This window comes from Dipteris shenzhenensis, chromosome 16 (assembly GCF_047967505.1).
Source record: "Dipteris shenzhenensis isolate YYH24624 ecotype China chromosome 16, Dip_SZ_1.0, whole genome shotgun sequence".
Classification (NCBI taxonomy): Eukaryota; Viridiplantae; Streptophyta; class Polypodiopsida; order Gleicheniales; family Dipteridaceae; genus Dipteris; species Dipteris shenzhenensis.
This window is the reverse complement of record NC_141611.1, coordinates 5,476,233-5,492,577: the sequence shown is the minus strand read 5'-3', so window position 1 is coordinate 5,492,577 and position 16,345 is coordinate 5,476,233. Positions and strand designations below refer to the sequence as shown.

The window sequence follows — 16,345 nt, the reverse complement described above, 5'->3', positions numbered from 1 at the left end:
TTCAGTGGATCACTTCCGAGTCTTTGGATACCTTGCTTATGCTCATGTGCCAGTTGAATTTAGGCACAAGTTGTCAGATAAAGCCATCAAATGCATATTTGTTGGCTACAGTGCAGAAAGCAAGGGGTACTGTCCCTACAATCCTGCTACACGCAAGATCATAGTAAGTAGAGATGTGATATTTTCTGAAAATTCAGCTCACACTCAGGCTGAATTTCAAATGCCTTCGTCTTTAGAGGATGTCTTTGAGGGGTTGCTACCCATTGCCTTGGGTTCCCCTGCTGATTTTTCTGATGCAAATCAGAATTTACAGCAACCTCCAGATGCTTCAGTTCCGCCACAGGATGTCTTGCCCCCTCCACAGGCAATGGAACAGGTGGTGCAGCAAGAAATTGCAGACATACATGCAGCAAAAACAGTCCCAAACTAGCTGTTACAGACTCTCAGGGAGAGTAAAATTGATGCTCCGTTATCTGGCAGGACTCGCAGTGCAGCAAGGCACATGGAAGGTGCTAATTCAGTGGAATCAGCATATGCAGGTACTCTCCTTGATGAGGAGGAGCCTGCCACATTCGAAGAGGCAAAGGATAATGTGCATTGGATGAATGCCATGCACGATGAGTTGTAGTCCATTGCAAAAAATCAGACTTGGGATGTTGTAGACTTGCCACAGGGTAAACATGCCATTGGCACACGATGGGTTTTCAAGGTCAAACAGAAGCCAGATGGCTCCATTGACAGATATAAGGCAAGGCTAGTTGCTAAAGGCTATGCTCAGAAAAAGGGCATAGATTATGAGGAGACATTCGCTCCTACATCCTGGATGACCACCATTCGATCAGTTATTGCAATGGCTGCACATTTTGAGTGGAATGTTCATCAGTTGGACATAAAAACAGCCTTCTTAAATGGGGACTTGTTGGAAGAGGTGTATGTCAAACAACCTCCAGGCTTTGAAATTACAGCAAATGCACTTCAAGTATGCAGGCTCAACAAAGCTTTATATGGGCTGAAACAGGCCCCTCGTGCATGGTATGCCAAGATACATGCCTTTTTGACCAGCAAGGGGCTGCACAATAGTCCTACTGAGAGCACCCTCTACATCAAGATGGATGGGGGGAAAATTTTAGTCATCCTTCTTTATGTCGATGACTTACTGCTCACAGGGTCCAATGAAGACAAAATTGCAGATTTCAAAGCTGATTTGCAGACCAACTTTGACATGTCAGATTTGGGGCTGCTTCACTTTTATTTGGGGATCCAGTTCTCTCATGAGAGACGTGGCACTGTTATGTCTCAGTCCAAGTATGTTCAGAAACTCTTGGACAGATTTAACATGCATGAGTATAAGCCCATAGCCACTCCCATGGAGCCGGGGCTAAAACTCACAATGCATGATGCAGGAGAATCAGTTGATGCCACACTTTACAGTCAGGCTGTTGGATGCCTCATATATCTCTGCAACACTAGACCTGATATTCAGTTTGCAGTATCTCAGGTGAGCAGGTACATGCACAGCCCAAAAACTATGCATTGGCAGGCAGTTAAGCATCTTCCGTTATTTGCAGGGCACAAAATCTTTTGGCTTGCTATTTCCCAGGGGGAGTGACTTGCAGATGCATGCCTACAGTGATTCAGATTGGGCTGGTGATTATGACACTAGGCAGTCCACTAGTGGCAATTGTTTCTTTTTGGGTAAATCTTGCATTTCCTGGCTGAGCAAGAAACAATCTACAGTGGCTACCTCATCATGTGAAGCTGAGTACAGGGCAGCTTTCACAGCAACAGTTGAATGTGTCTGGCTGCGACGCCTATTTGCTGATCTTCATCTGTCTTTGGAGGGTCCTTCTCCAATTCTCACTGATAGTCAGAGTGCCATTGTAGTGGCAAAGAATCCAGTGTTTCATGCTCGCACGAAGCACATTGAGGTTCACTATCACTACGTCAGAGAGAAGTTGCATGCAGGAGAGATCAGTATGATCTTTGTGTCCACACATGACAACGTTGTAGATATTTTTACCAAAGCACTACCACGTGAAAAGTTTGAGGCATTTCGCAGTGCCCTGAACTTATATCCGTTTGGTGATTGATCAGCCTTGTACATGACATTGGCACTGCAGGGGGGTGTTAGAATTATAGATATACTTCAGAAGTGACCAATGTAATATTAATAAGCTAGTTAGGGGCACTTTTCCCTCTTTAAGAGGTTTTTCCCCCTAACCGCAGTTAGTTCACTAACTATGGTTAGTGACTACTAAGGTTTTGTTACTAGGACAAAACCTTATCTTTCTCTCATTGAGTTGTACTCTCACACTCTTCTATTGCAACTCAGCTTTCAGCTTCCAAGCTTCCAGCTCTCACTCTCTCTTGCTCTCTCTCTCTCACCATCTCCTCACACTGGCATCCAGAAAAGGCTAAACTTATGCAAGATATACCATAAGAGATGGTATGCTAAAAAGAAATGGCAAGGTTGTAGTACCTGGTCAGAATGATCTCAGGCAGAGAGTCATTCGACAGTGCCATGATAGCCCATGTGCGGGACATCCAGGAGTCGAGAAGACATATGATCTCGTGAAACGAGATTTCTTTTGGCCAAAGATGAAAAAGCATATTCATGAATATGTGACACGGTGTTTCTCGTGTCAGGTAAGCAAGGCCGAGCGGGTGAAGCCACCCGGACTTTTACAGCCCTTGGAGATACCACTAAGTAAGTGGGAGAGCATTTCCATGGACTTTATTGTGGAGCTGCCTACGACACAAGGTGGATATGATTCTATCCTTGTGGTGGTTGATCGTCTAACCAAGATGGCTCACTTCATTCCGACTAGAGAGTCCGTTAGTGCCCCGCAAGTGGCGGATTTATTTATTAGACATATATTTCGTCTGCATGGATTGCCTAGATCCATAGTGTCAGACAGAGATGTCAGATTTACCGGTCATTTTTGGACAGCGGTATTTGAGACACTAAGGACTGAGTTGGAAATGAGTAGTGGGGATCATCCTGAGACGGATGGTCAGACGGAGAGAGTCAACCAAACTTTAGAAGATATGCTGAGGGCATATGTGTCATTGAGGCAACATACATGGGACAAGTGGTTGCCATTGTTAGAGTTTGCCTACAATGATAGAAAACATTCCTCTACCGGGTTCAGTCCGTTTGAACTGAACTATGGTTATAGACCAGCAAATCCAACTATAGTTGGAATACCTCAGAAAGTGCCTAGTGCCGCGAACTTTGTGGTTCAGATGTGGGAGATGCTAGCACTTGCGAGAGCTAATATCCGCCAGGCTATGGATAGAGCCAAGGTGTATGTGGATGAAAACCGGTCTATAAGAGTATTTAAGGAAGGAGAAAAAGTTTTTCTCAGAGTTCCTTCGCAGACTTCAGGAGAGTGTGCTAAGTTATCACCTCGATACTGTGGGCCGTGGTTAATTCTAAAAAGAATAGGCAAGGTAGCCTATAAATTAGAATTACCACCGGGGTGTAAGGTGCACCCAGTGTTTCATGTTTCTCGTTTAAAGAAATTTTTGCATACTGGTGACTCACTAATCGAAGGTGTGGTTTGTTTCAGGAGATAGAGAGTAATGCGAGGCGCAAACCAACAAGAATCCTGGACCGAGGAACAATGCAAATACGAAATCGGAAGATACCCACGGTGTTGGTTGCATGGCATGGTCAGCCTCTATCCGAAGCTACCTGGGAATCCGTATACCAGTTGCGGAGAGTGTTCCCAGATTTCATCATTGAGGACGCTGATGCTTGAAGAGGGAAGGAATGTTATGCTCTAGCCGGGATAGCATGACCTCGGAAAGATCGGTGGGCATTTTCTCTTAGATGACCGACTTCTGTAATATTTAATGTGCGTAAATAAAATGGTCAAGAGAAGTAACTGCCAAGGTCCTAGGTGAGGTAATGGCATTGACTAGGTGGTTCTGAGTGCTAAGGCCTAGGTGCACCTAAATGTGTAATAATGCCAAGGGGCAAATGTTCTAAATTGTGCCCCAAGAGAGGGGTAATTGGTGTACCAAGTAAAAAGGTCTAAAATGAGGACATGTGGTAGAGGGAACCATCTAGGGAGATGTGGGTTTGTGGATAGGCATGAGAGAAAAATGACGTATCTTAAGAAACATGCGATTCATGAAATAGGCTGGGTGGATATACCTGATGCCATCGCCCGTGATTGATGAAGCCAAGGAGAGAGATATGGAAGAAGTCCGTGTTAGCAATGTGCTCCAATGGTGGACCAACCTCCTCTTGCAAGGCAGAGCACCTACCACTTGGGTCGAATTCAAGCAGGTCTTCTCAGCAGCATGGCTCACTACCACTTTTGAGGTGGATATCATGACCGCCTGGTACAGGTTGGATGCTACAAATTGCAGAAATTTGGAGGACTACAATAAGAAGTTTTGGAAAGCCCTATTGCCAGTGAATTCTTACAGACATGTGCCGCTGTTTGAGCAAATTGAAAGATATTGCTGCGGGGTGCCAAAGGAGATTCGGGACTATTGCGCGAAGACAAGGGTTTCCAATATGTCTCAGTTGGTTGAGAATGCCACTACAGCTTATGCACTAATGCAAGGGAAAGTTTCTGGGTTCAAAGGAAGCTCATAGGAGACATCAAGGCCAAAGGGCAGCAAGACGGAATCCCCTAAGAAGTTCAGAAAGTTTTCGCAGCCCATGAAGGCAAAGTTTGTTGGAGGACAGAGGCGAGTACCGACCCACATGTCTGATGAGGAAAAGCAAATTCTCTATGATGCCAACAAGTGTTATATTTGCAAGGAGGACGGCCACAGGGCTTTTGAATGCCCACATAAGAAGCGGAAGTTCCCTCCTTCTGAGCAGAGTGAGCACAAGGAGGAAAAGAGGACTGATCAGAAGAATAAAAAGCCCAAGCCCACTGCTGGTCTTTTGCCAGATTTGATTGGGGTTGTTCAGAATACAGATGCTACAGAGTTATGCCGGGCATGGGGCAAGATAAGAGACTAGACAGCTCTGATGTTTTTCGATCCGGGAGCCAAGGCCAATTTCATCTCTCCAAAGCTGGCTGGAAAGTTAGGAATAAGGACAGAAGAGATGGGTCCTTTGTGTGATGCAGATATGGCGTGTCCAGGACTCAGCCAGTCAGTTACTCCGGTGATAGGCAAGCTGCAGATGCATATTCAGAGCTACGTCGACACAGAAGAGTTCTATATTATGCCGTTGAATGGTTGTGATGTGTTACTAGGGATACCTTGGCACTTTCGTGTTGGGGCTGTTTTGGATACAAAGAATAAAACAATCACAATCACTCACCGTGGCAAGACCCACGTTCTGGATGCTAAATTGAAGGGAGAATCCATCCCTATTGTATCTGCTTCAGCCATTGGCAACGTAATGAAAAAGCATCTTTCAGCGTACTTAGTGTTTGCATCTGAAAAGAAGTCAATAGAAGAAGAGTCTCATTTTTCTAAGCTGGAAAAACAGCGGACAGATTTTCTTTTTCAGTTTAGGGACTGTTTTTCTGTGTCACTTCCACCGGAGTTGCCCCCTGAAAGGCGAGAAGACCACACGATAGATATAATCCCTGGTAGCAGTCCTCCTAACCGACCTCCTCACAAGGTCAGTGCAGCCCAGCAAGAGGAAATTATGAACCAGGTCAAGGACCTGCTGGAGAAGGGGCTGATTCAGCCCAGCTCTTCACCTTACTACTCACCCGTGCTCTTGGTCCAGAAGAAGGATGGATCCTGGCGGATGTGCATTGACTATAGAGCCCTCAATAAGATTACCATTAAGAACAGATTCCCTATACCTTGGATAGATGATATTTTGGATAGGTTACAGGGGTCTGGGATGTTCAGCCGCATTGATCTGAAGAGTGGTTATCACCAGATCAGAATTCAGCCAGAGGATGTTCACAAAACAGCGTAGGAGGGGTACTTATGCAGGATGAAAGAGTCGTGGCATATGAGAGTAGAGTGCTCCACGATGCTGAAATGAATTTTGGCATCTATGAGAAAGAGATGTTGGCTGTCATACATGCTCTTTCGACTTGGAAGCATTATCTTTTGGGTGCTGATTTTCATGTTCAGACCGATCATCAATCACTGCGGTACTTTCTCACTCAGAGAAAGTTGTCTGAGAAGCGTATGAGGTGGGCAAATTTTCTTTCTATGTTTCATTTTCAGATTGTGCATGTGCATGGGAAGAAGAATGTTGTTGCAGATGCACTCTCACGAAGCCCACTCCAGATGCAGTGTCTGTTAAGCCACAAGTTTCAGCAGTGACCATTGGATATCATGATGAGCTTGATGCCATGAAGGATCAATATGCCAATGATGCTGATTTTTCACGGATTTATGATCAGTTGGTTGATGGACAGAGGCATGAGCACTATACTCTCAAAGACGGATTTCTGATGATGCATGGCAGATTGTGTGTCACGAAACAGTTGAGGCCCAAAGTGTTGACAGAGAGTCATGCTCCACCCTATGCAGGACACAGAGGCATTGATGCCACCATCAAAGCTGTGGAGCACTATTTCTTTTGGCCTTCATTGAGGAAAGATGTTGAGGCATATGTCAGGACATGCATCACCTACCAAAAGGTGAAATATGACAGGTAGAAGCCGGCTGGACTGCTGCAGCCTCTACCTATTCCCGATCGATCTTGGCAGAGCATTGCCATGGATTTTATCTTTGATCTTCCTCGTACACCATCTGGACATGATGGGATATGGACCATTATTTGCAGATTCAGCAAGCAGGCCCACTTCATTCCCGTTAGAAAGAAAATTACAGTAGACCAGATGGCGAGACTCTTTATGTCTCATGTGTTTAAACATCACGGGATGCCTCAATCAATTATCAGTGATAGAGACCCGCGGATGACAAGTCTTTTCTGGAGAGGTATCTTTGAGAATATGGGTACCACGTTGAATTTCTCATCCTCTTTCCATCATGAATCTGATGGGCAGTCCGAAGAAGCCAATTCCACTGCCCTTCATCTTCTCAAATGCTATGTTTCGGATCAGCAATCGAAATGGGAGCAATTTCTGCCACTTGTTGAGTTCGCATACAACAACACTGTACACTCATCCACGGGAAAAGCCCCCTTTGAAATTGTGGTAGGAGAACGGAAGGTACCTCCCATTCTGCATACGAAAGAGAAGATTTTTTGAAGCGGACAGATTTGTGGAAAGTTTGGATGTTGCTTACCAGAAGGTCAAAACAGCTCGCCAGAAAAGCCAAGAGAAGCACAAACGAGCAGCCGATAAGCATCGCCGCGAGTTGCTCTTGAAAGAGGGCGATTGGGTGCTGCTGCGTTTTCAAAAAGCACGACTCAGGAAGATGAAAGGCAAGACGAAAGTATACACAAAGCTGAAGATGCGGTATTATGGTCCTTTTCAGATTTTTGAACGCATTAATGACGTAGCTTACAGGCTGAAGCTACCTGCCACTTGGACCATACACAATGCCTTTCATGTGAGTTTATTGAAGCCTTTCCAGGGTGATGTGCCTATTGACTAGCTGCATGAGGATCAGCCCGAGGTGGAAGAGTTGGATGAAATCTTGGTTCCGGAACAGATTTTGGCACATATGGAAAGAAAAGTAAAAGGTAGAGTTTCCCATCGCTATCTGGTGAAGTTCAGGAATTATCCTGCACTGGATGCGAGGTGGATGGAGGAGGGTGACCTGGCAGACTCACCTCAGATTTTGCAGCTCTACCTCGATGCGTTTCAGCTTGCGCCAACTACGGTACAGGCTCCTACAGGTTCAGCAGAGCAGAGATCTGGAGCATTGCCTAGTGCTCAAGAGGAGGGTAGCATCTCCCCTTCCTTGATTCAGACTGCTCATATATCTGGAGATCGCTTGGTGGCACCGATTGTCTCACCTGAGATGCTGCTTGCTGACAGTATTTCTGCCGTGAGGTCTCCATGATGGGTGTTCGCGACACTTGACATAGAGGATGCATTGATGTATGGATGGACTCTCGAGCTCTCCTAGCCCATATTATCATCGCAGGTTGTATCTTACAGATGATGTATATTTTGGTATGGGCTATTTCTGCCTATTTGTACTTTTTCAACAGCAACCTAGGTAGTTTGCTGTTTTAAGAGGAGGGTATGTCACGAGCACGTGAAAAGTGATGTAAAGTATCTTCGTAACTCAACCTATGCTTAACCCGAGGTTAACCATGGTTAAGTGTTGTAATGGTTTGGCCGTGAGGGACTGGCTAGAGGAAGTGCACACTTCCTAGAAGTTCCTAAGGGCAAAGTCTAGGTGCACCACTAGGTCCTAGGGACAAGGCAAAGGCTTTAAAAGAGGGGTCTAAAAGTTGGGCCCAAGGACAACCAATGTTGTCCTTGGTATGGGAGTTAGGACTTTAATGAAGGGGCAAATGGCAAGGAGGAGGTGCCATTAGTCAAGGCTGTACGGAATCCGTACATACGTGTTCAGCTGCCTCCAGCAGGTGCTCGGGGTTGTCTTTTGCTGTGCTGGACCTTTGTGCACATGTTTTTGGCTGCGTGGTGGCTTTTGGAGCTGTTTTGGACCAGTGTAGGCTGCAAGAGGAACTTTCCTTGTTGCTTTTGGCACCTTCTCTTAGGACTCAGGCACAGATCCCGAGGCAATCATTTCAAGGTAGATTTGTGAACCATCTTTCCTCTACAGCTCTTTCTTGTTCACCCTCCGTTCTCTACCTTCATTTCTCTCTTCTCCTGATTGCTGGAAGACACCTGCACCCTGCGGGGAGCTTGGACAGAGAATAGGTGCGAGGAAGGAGCTTGGACAGAGGATAGGTGCGAGGAAGGAGCTCGCCCCTCTGCCACAGATAGCGGGAGTTGGTTCCAGGTTTGGTTTTTCCTTGTTCTTTCTTGCTTTGCAGCTTTTTGCAGTGCATGCGTGTTGTGTGTAGTCCTTTCAGGACTCCAACAGGTTCTAGTAAGCACCCAAAGGCCATAGTGATCTTGTGGAAGGCCTAAGGATAGTGTGGATGCATGTGATAGCCTTGAGGCTGCCTTGAGCTCAGTTTGCTAGTGGTTTGGATGCCTGAATGCTTCTAAGTTGTGTCAGATCAGAAGCGAATGCGTGAGTATGCCTTGCTAGTGGGAATTCTAGTGGTGCATTGGGATTAGATGCCTTGAAGACAAGTAGAGGATTTGCAGAGAGGAACAGTGCAAGGTTGAACCCTTGTTGTAAAGCATTTCCATTCAGAAGCATTACATAAATACCGTAAGGGGCGCCAAGGCATTTGGGGCCAGTGGGTGCATTGTGTACTATTTTCATTGAGCAGGGGCATTCTAGCCTCACCTTTGTTGTTGTTGAAGCTTGTTTCTAAGTTGTGCTAAGTGATTTAAGTGACTAAAGCTTGCATTGTGGCTATTTATGAAGTTTATGACTGAGTAGAAGAAGATCACTGCCCTTTTGTTTATCAAAGGCCGGTTTCAGGCGTGGCCCACAAGGTGGAGGGTTCAAATCACATGGTTTCCCTTGAAGCTAGTAGGACATGAATATCTTCACCATGTCCATAGCTTTTCTTGGATCTGTTCAAGATAGGGGTCCACTATTATTTGTTATGTTTGAGTTTTCTTTTCACAATGTCGGTCTCTTTATGATGTAGTCTTTTTGAGGAAAAATATATTTATCTTTCGCCAAAAATGTAGAAGTGTTCATCAACAATGGAAAGATCATTGTTGAACACATGCAAGCTTGAGCTCCTTTGGCATTCCTTATTTGCTGGGATATGGAGTTACAACTACCTTTAGCATATCATCTACCTAGCATTCATTCATAAGTTGAATGATGACTACGTGGGAAGTCCAATATGTGCATCTTGATCGTGTAGCATAAGGAGGCTACAGGTTTATGGTATGCCCCGTTGAGGCCCAAGACCATAATGATGAGGCTCACAAGGAGGAGGGGAAAGCCTCTTTCACTATGCCACCTTCAGACCTTGAGGGCTGACTCTCTTTTTCTATATATCATGTACTTGACTCTCGAGCCAAAATTTTCCATTTTGTATTGAGCAATGAGCGCTTCAGGCTCATGGCTGCAGGTGTGTGACATGGCCTCCTTTTCTTGTATTTTGCATATTTATTTGCTCTCTGCTCTATAGTAGTTTGGTATCTGCACCTCTATCGCATTATTCACATTTCTTTCAGTTTTCTATGAACTTTTGTGTGCTTTTATCAGGGAGAGAAGGGGGCTTGGGAGAGAGAGAGAGAAAGAGAGAGAGAGAGAGAGAGAGAGAGAGAAAGTTTATTAAAGTCTTCGGAAGACCGATGGGTCTATGAGACTGTGAAAAACTTGGTACAAAACGAACTATGAGGGTGGAGCTACTAAACGAGCATCGACACCAATGCAGAATGCAAAAATGCAAAATGATAGTACTAAGTACAACATAGTCATGTCAGTGGTCGACTACATATCAATCTCATCATCATCATCAACAACATCAGGACATTAGGATGGGTGGGGCAATGGAGGCATGAAATCGGTGATAGTGTTGTCGGCTGCTCACGGGTGTGGCCCTATGACGTCTCCTGGTCATAGCTCTGCGTCTAACAAGGGCCACAGTAACCCGTGTTGGCGCAGATTACACTTGGGGATACTGTGGCCCAGTGACGCGCAGATAGGGGTCCACTATTATCCCCAAGTGTAATCTGCGCGTCAACCCTCCGTCTGAGCTGTCGGGTCACTGGCTCTGAGTCACGATCATGTTGAGGCCTCGTCTCGTGGGGATCCATGTGATCTGACTGGAAGAACTCTGTGATAGAGCTTTGAGAGGGATCTGCCAAGGAAGAAGTCTGCTCCTGTCTTCGTGATTGAAGAATCCTCTCGCGGTGCTTGTCTACCTCATGAATGAAGCCTACCAAGCATCTCTGGTCTGGATAGAAAAGTAGCACCAATGGCTCGGGCTTGGTCAAAATCTTCTTTGATCCCAGAGCAAAAAGAGAAAGCGAGGAGAGAAGGTTTGTGTTTTGGATGCCTTCAACCTCATCAGTGGAAAGATTGTCCACGAAACAAGGATCGTCGGATGGCTGAGATGGTGATCTCAAAATGCGACATGGAGATGGAGGAAACTCCTAGAGCAGAACAAATGTAGATTCAGCTAGCGGAATCTTCTCAGAGGTCAATACCTGTTTTGTTACATGTGTTTGTAGTAAACAGTGTACTTGATAATAACCTATCAAAGCCCGCAGCAACGAGGTATACGATCTTTAACAATACGGAGTTAATTAAAATGAAGGGGCAAGTAGTGTTTGACTCAGCGTCAATGCACAATGTAATTAACTCCAAGCTTATAAAGAGGCTGAAATTAAAGACTAGCCCATTTGACTATGCATATACAGTCAGGATGACAGATGAAGTTCAACTGAAGTAGGGGATCAAAGGATTACCTAGTTGGAACTTCGAATTCAGGACTATGCGGAGAAGCTTGATTTCGAAATGACAAAGCTTACTCACGTAAATATAGCCCTGGGTAAGGCTTGGCATTCTAGTAAGAATCTAGTCATAGATTGAAAAAAGAACATTTATCAGTGCAAGATGAATGATGTGATGTATGTCTTACGAGGTGAAAAGGATATAACTTAGGGACCATTGGTTTTTGTAATGGAAGTTTGAAAAACTCAAGAAGAGTTTTTGTTTCTTTGTATGTCATCGGTAGAGCCGATTGATGGTCCATCGGCTAGCACTGATGTTACCCAAGATGGGGAGATGGCCAAGTTGGCTGATCAAATAGAAGAGGAGTTCTTTGACTGTTTTAGGGATGAGTTGCCTTTTTCCTCCAAAGCGGAATGTTCAGCATAAAATTGAACTGATCTCGGGGGCAGAACTTATAAATAGACCTCCCTATAGATTAAGTTTTATCAAAGAAGCGGAGGTGCGAAGACAATTGGAATATTACCTCAAGCTGGGGTAGATTCAGCCCAGTTTCTCTCTGTTTGCTTCGCCAGTGAAATTGAAGAAAAAGAAAGACGATACTTTTCGCCTTTGTATAGATTATAGAGCGCTGAATAATATCACTGTTAAGCACATGTATCCGATGGCTCGGATCGATTACTTGCTAGATGCATTACATGGGGCCATAATTTTCAGCAAGATAGATCTTAAGTGTGGCTACCATTAGATCCGCATTAGAGCCGAGGATGTGCATAAGACTGCTTTTAGAAGCAAGTTTGAACATTATGAGTTTTTGGTAATGCCGTTTGGACTTACCGATGCTGCAGCTACATTTGTCATCCTTATGAACGATTTACTATGTTCGTATATCAGGAAGTTTGTAGTACATTTTATTGACGACGTTCTTGTTTTCAGCAAAAGTATTGTTGAGCATCACGAACACTTGAGAATAGTGTTCAGTACTTTGAGGAAAGCTAGTCTGTATGTAATAAAAAGAAATTTGTGTTGTGCATGGTGAGACTTAAATATTTAGGATTAATTATTACTCCTGAGGGAGTGGAAATGGATCCAAAGAAAGTGGCCGCGATACTGACTTGACCTATCCCTTAGAGTTTGACCGCTTTGCGATCATTCTTGGGATTTGTTCAATTTTATTGAAGGCATATCAAAGGATATTCCGAGATAGTATCGCCATTGACTGATCTGACCTCAGTAATGAGGACAGGATCAACAAGACAGTTTTAACGCCATAAAACAAGCTGTGGTCTCAGGACCGGTGTTAAAAATATTTGATCCCCAGAAGCCATTTTTCATAGAAACCAATGCAGTGGCATCGTTGTAGAAGCAATTCTCCTCCAAGATGGAAGGCCAGTAGCCTTTGAAAGCAAGAAGCTTTCTCCTTCTCAACGAAATTGGCCAACTCATGAATTAGAGTTGTATGTTGTTGTCCATGCTTTGAAAACATGGAGACATTATTTGTATGGATTAGAGTTTTATGTTGATGTTGATCATGATACTTTGAAACATTTTTGTAAACAACCTGACTTGAGAGGCCGCCAAGCTAGGTGGGCAGAACTCATGCAGGAGTTTAACTTAATGATTCGGTACCGAAGAGGGAAGGATAATAAAGTTGTTGTTGCGTTGTCACACATTATGCATAATATGAGTTTCACGGTAGTAGAGAGTGCTCTAATTGCCGAGATTAGAGAAACTCAAAAGATGGACGAGTTTGTCCGCCTTTGGCCTAAGGCTCATGTGCTTAAACCCGGGGAAAAGGGCATAGTTACTAGGGAACGTGAATGGCAACGGAACGTCGACCCCCTGGGGAACGGGAACGCCCAAATCCTAGGGAACGTGAACGGGAAGGGAATGCCACGTCACCATACCCATAAACAAACATACTATTCTATACATTAGAAAGCTTAAACTTATAATCCAAGACTCAAAAACATTGCAATTGCTTTTGGAGTAAGCCTTAAGGACTCAAGACTTAGGACATAGTTCACGAATAATCATTGATAATAGAATCTAGATTAATCATTATAGCTTGCCAATGGCATACAAAAGCAAAGTCCATCAGAGACAAGGCACAAATATATGAGATTATCTTGAGTCTTGGAATCTTGATACAAGAAAAGGAGAGTGACATCTCCTACTACTGGGGCTCCTAGAACTTAAAAAACTAACTGCTACATGCATGATCCACTCAACACTGTCAACATCAATGATCAATCTAAATCTGCAGCATTGTGGTTGCTGCCCTCTTCCTCCTCTTCATCATCTCCATCATCTGGATGATCTCCATCTTCTTGGTCATCTCCAACATCATCCATGGATGCACCCACCACAGGAATGCTTTGCTGGCATAAAAGCTCGAGCACCATGCTTAGATGCATTTGCCAATGCTTTTAAACGTAAAAGAATATATTCTGGCACTGAAGGACATATGCTAATGCCTTTATTCTACTCTCCTAACAAGTGAGCTTTCACTCTCACTGAACTGCCAGTCTTTGGGTGGCCACAATAGCGGCATGTCCATTTTCGTGAACCTCCTGCAAGCACCTCCTCGGGATTTAGAAGGTCCACTTCCTTCCACCAAGGGGATTGGGCATCAGGGTGTGGAGGAGCCATGAGAATTCAAACTTCAAAGTTGATTGTTGTAACTTGTTTGCTGCTCTCACAGTTCACTGTTAAAGCAACAAATTGAAGTCCCATCAATATCAACCTGGTACATTGCACAATAGGCAAATATATGATGCATTGACACATTATACATGCAATTCATTATGACCAAATTGTGCAACTTGCACACAGCATTGGCACTGTGCATATGTATATAATTTTTGTAGTAAAGTTCCTGCAAGCTGCTTCATTGAGGCTTGAGCACCTCCTGAGTCTTAACTTCTCACTCCTCTGCTCAGCTTCTGGAATCTGAATGTGGAGTCAACGTAGAGTCCACAGTCAATGCTTCAGCCTTCTCTAGCTCAAGCCTCAATGCCAAGTTCTAATTGGTCGTTGAGCACAACACTCTATTGCCAACAGTTCGTAGAAGCTAGTGTAGCTGCCAAGGCCCAGCCTCTAGCGACAAGCTAGAACTCTTCTTTTGTGTAGCCTTCACCTGTGTATGCAGTCGGAAGATGGGCGTTAGCGTAGCTCTCTGTCTTGTGCCATCTCCTGTGTGTGTTGGAACGCTTGCATGCAGTAGGCTAGCTGTGCGTAGGCTAGCTGTGCGTAGGCTGTAGCATAGGCTGCACGATGGTAGCGTAGGCTAGCGTAGCTTGATAGGCTATAGCGTTAGCAAGCTGCTAGGCATAGGCTAGGCATTGCATGCAGCCTTGCAGGTCGAAGCAAGCTTGCAAGCGGCGAACACGCAAAGCATGGAGGTCGACTGCAAGCGGGGAACACACAGAGCAGCGAATCGCGCTGATTAGATTAGGATTAGATAATTTGCCCCAAATCTTTACCTGCATGAAGGGAACGGCTTAGGGAACGTTCCCTAGACGTTCCACAAGGGATATGGAACGTTCCATAGCCGTTCCAGAGGCCAGACGTTCCACAGACGTTCTCTTCAAGCTGAGTGAAGAGAACGCGGTTCCAACGTTCCATAGCTATGGAACGGCGTTCCCTAGCTATGGAACGGCGTTCCCTGGCAACTATGGAAAAGGGTGACCTGGCATCCCAAAAAGGCCAAACTTATGCAAGATATACCATAAGGGATGGTATGTATGCTGAAAAGAAATGGCAAGGTTGTAGTACCTAATCAGAATGATCTCAGGCTAAGAGTTATTCAATAGTGCCATGATAGCCCATGTGTGGGACATCCAGGAGTCAAGAAGACGTATGATCTCGTGAAACGAGATTTCTTTTGGCAAAAAATGAAAAAACATATTCATGAATATGTGACACGTTGTTTTTCGTGTCAAATAAGTAAGGCAGAACGGGTGAAGCCACCCGGACTTTTGCAGCCTTTGGTAATACTACTAGGTAGGGGGGAGATCATTTCCATGGACTTTATTGTAGGTCTACCTACAACACAAGGTGTATATGATTCTATCCTTGTGGTGGTTGATCCTCTTCAAGATGGCTCACTTCATCCCAACTAGAGAGTCTGTTAGTGCTCCACAAGTGGCGGATTTGTTTATTAAGCATATATTTCGTATGTAGGGATGTTAAATTTACCAGTCATTTTTGGACTGCAGTGTTTGAAACACTAAGGACTGAGTTGGGAATGAGTAGTGGGGATCATCTAGAAACGGATGGTCAGACGAAAATAGTCAACCAAGCTTTAGAGGATATGTCTAGAGCATATGTTTCATTGAGGCAACATACGTGGGACAAGTGGTTGCCACTATTAGAATTTTCCTACAATGATCGAAAACATTCCTCTGCAAGGATCAGTCAGTGAGAACTGAACTATGGTTATAGACCAGCAAATCCAACTACAGTTGGAATATCTTAGAAAGTACCTAGTGGCGCGAACTTTGTGGTTCAGATGTAGGAGATGCTAGCAGTTATGAGAGCTAACATCCGCTAGGCTATGGATAGAGCAAGGCGTATGCGGATGAAAATAGGTCCATTCGGGAATTTAAGAAAGGAGAAAAAGTTTTTCTCAAAATTCCTTCACACTCCAAGTCTTTGACTGCAGGAGAGTGTGCTAAGTTATCAACCCGATATTGTGTGCCATGGTTAATTTTAAAAAGAACAGGCAAGGTGGCCTGTAAATTAGAATTACCACAGGGTTGTAAGGTGCACCTAGTGTTTCATGTTTCACGTTTAAAGCAGTTTTTGCATGCAGGTGACTCACTAATTGAGGGTGTTGTTTTGTTTTAGGAGATAGAGAGTAATGCAAGGCGCAAACCAACAAGAATCCTGGACCATTGCAATGCAAGTACGCAATGGGAATGCGGAGAGCATTCCCAGATTTTATCATCGAGGACACTGATGCCTGAAGAGGGAAGGAATG

At 44.5% G+C, this 16,345-nt stretch overlaps 1 protein-coding gene and 1 pseudogene across 2 annotated transcripts in view; both read left to right on the top strand.

The window, feature by feature from the left end:
* Positions 1 to 16,345, top strand: part of LOC147892453 (Zincin-like metalloproteases family protein) — a 159,135-nt gene that overhangs the window by 133,415 nt on the left and 9,375 nt on the right. The window lies entirely within an intron of this gene.
* LOC147892454 (uncharacterized) lies at positions 4,343 to 14,813 on the top strand (annotated as a pseudogene).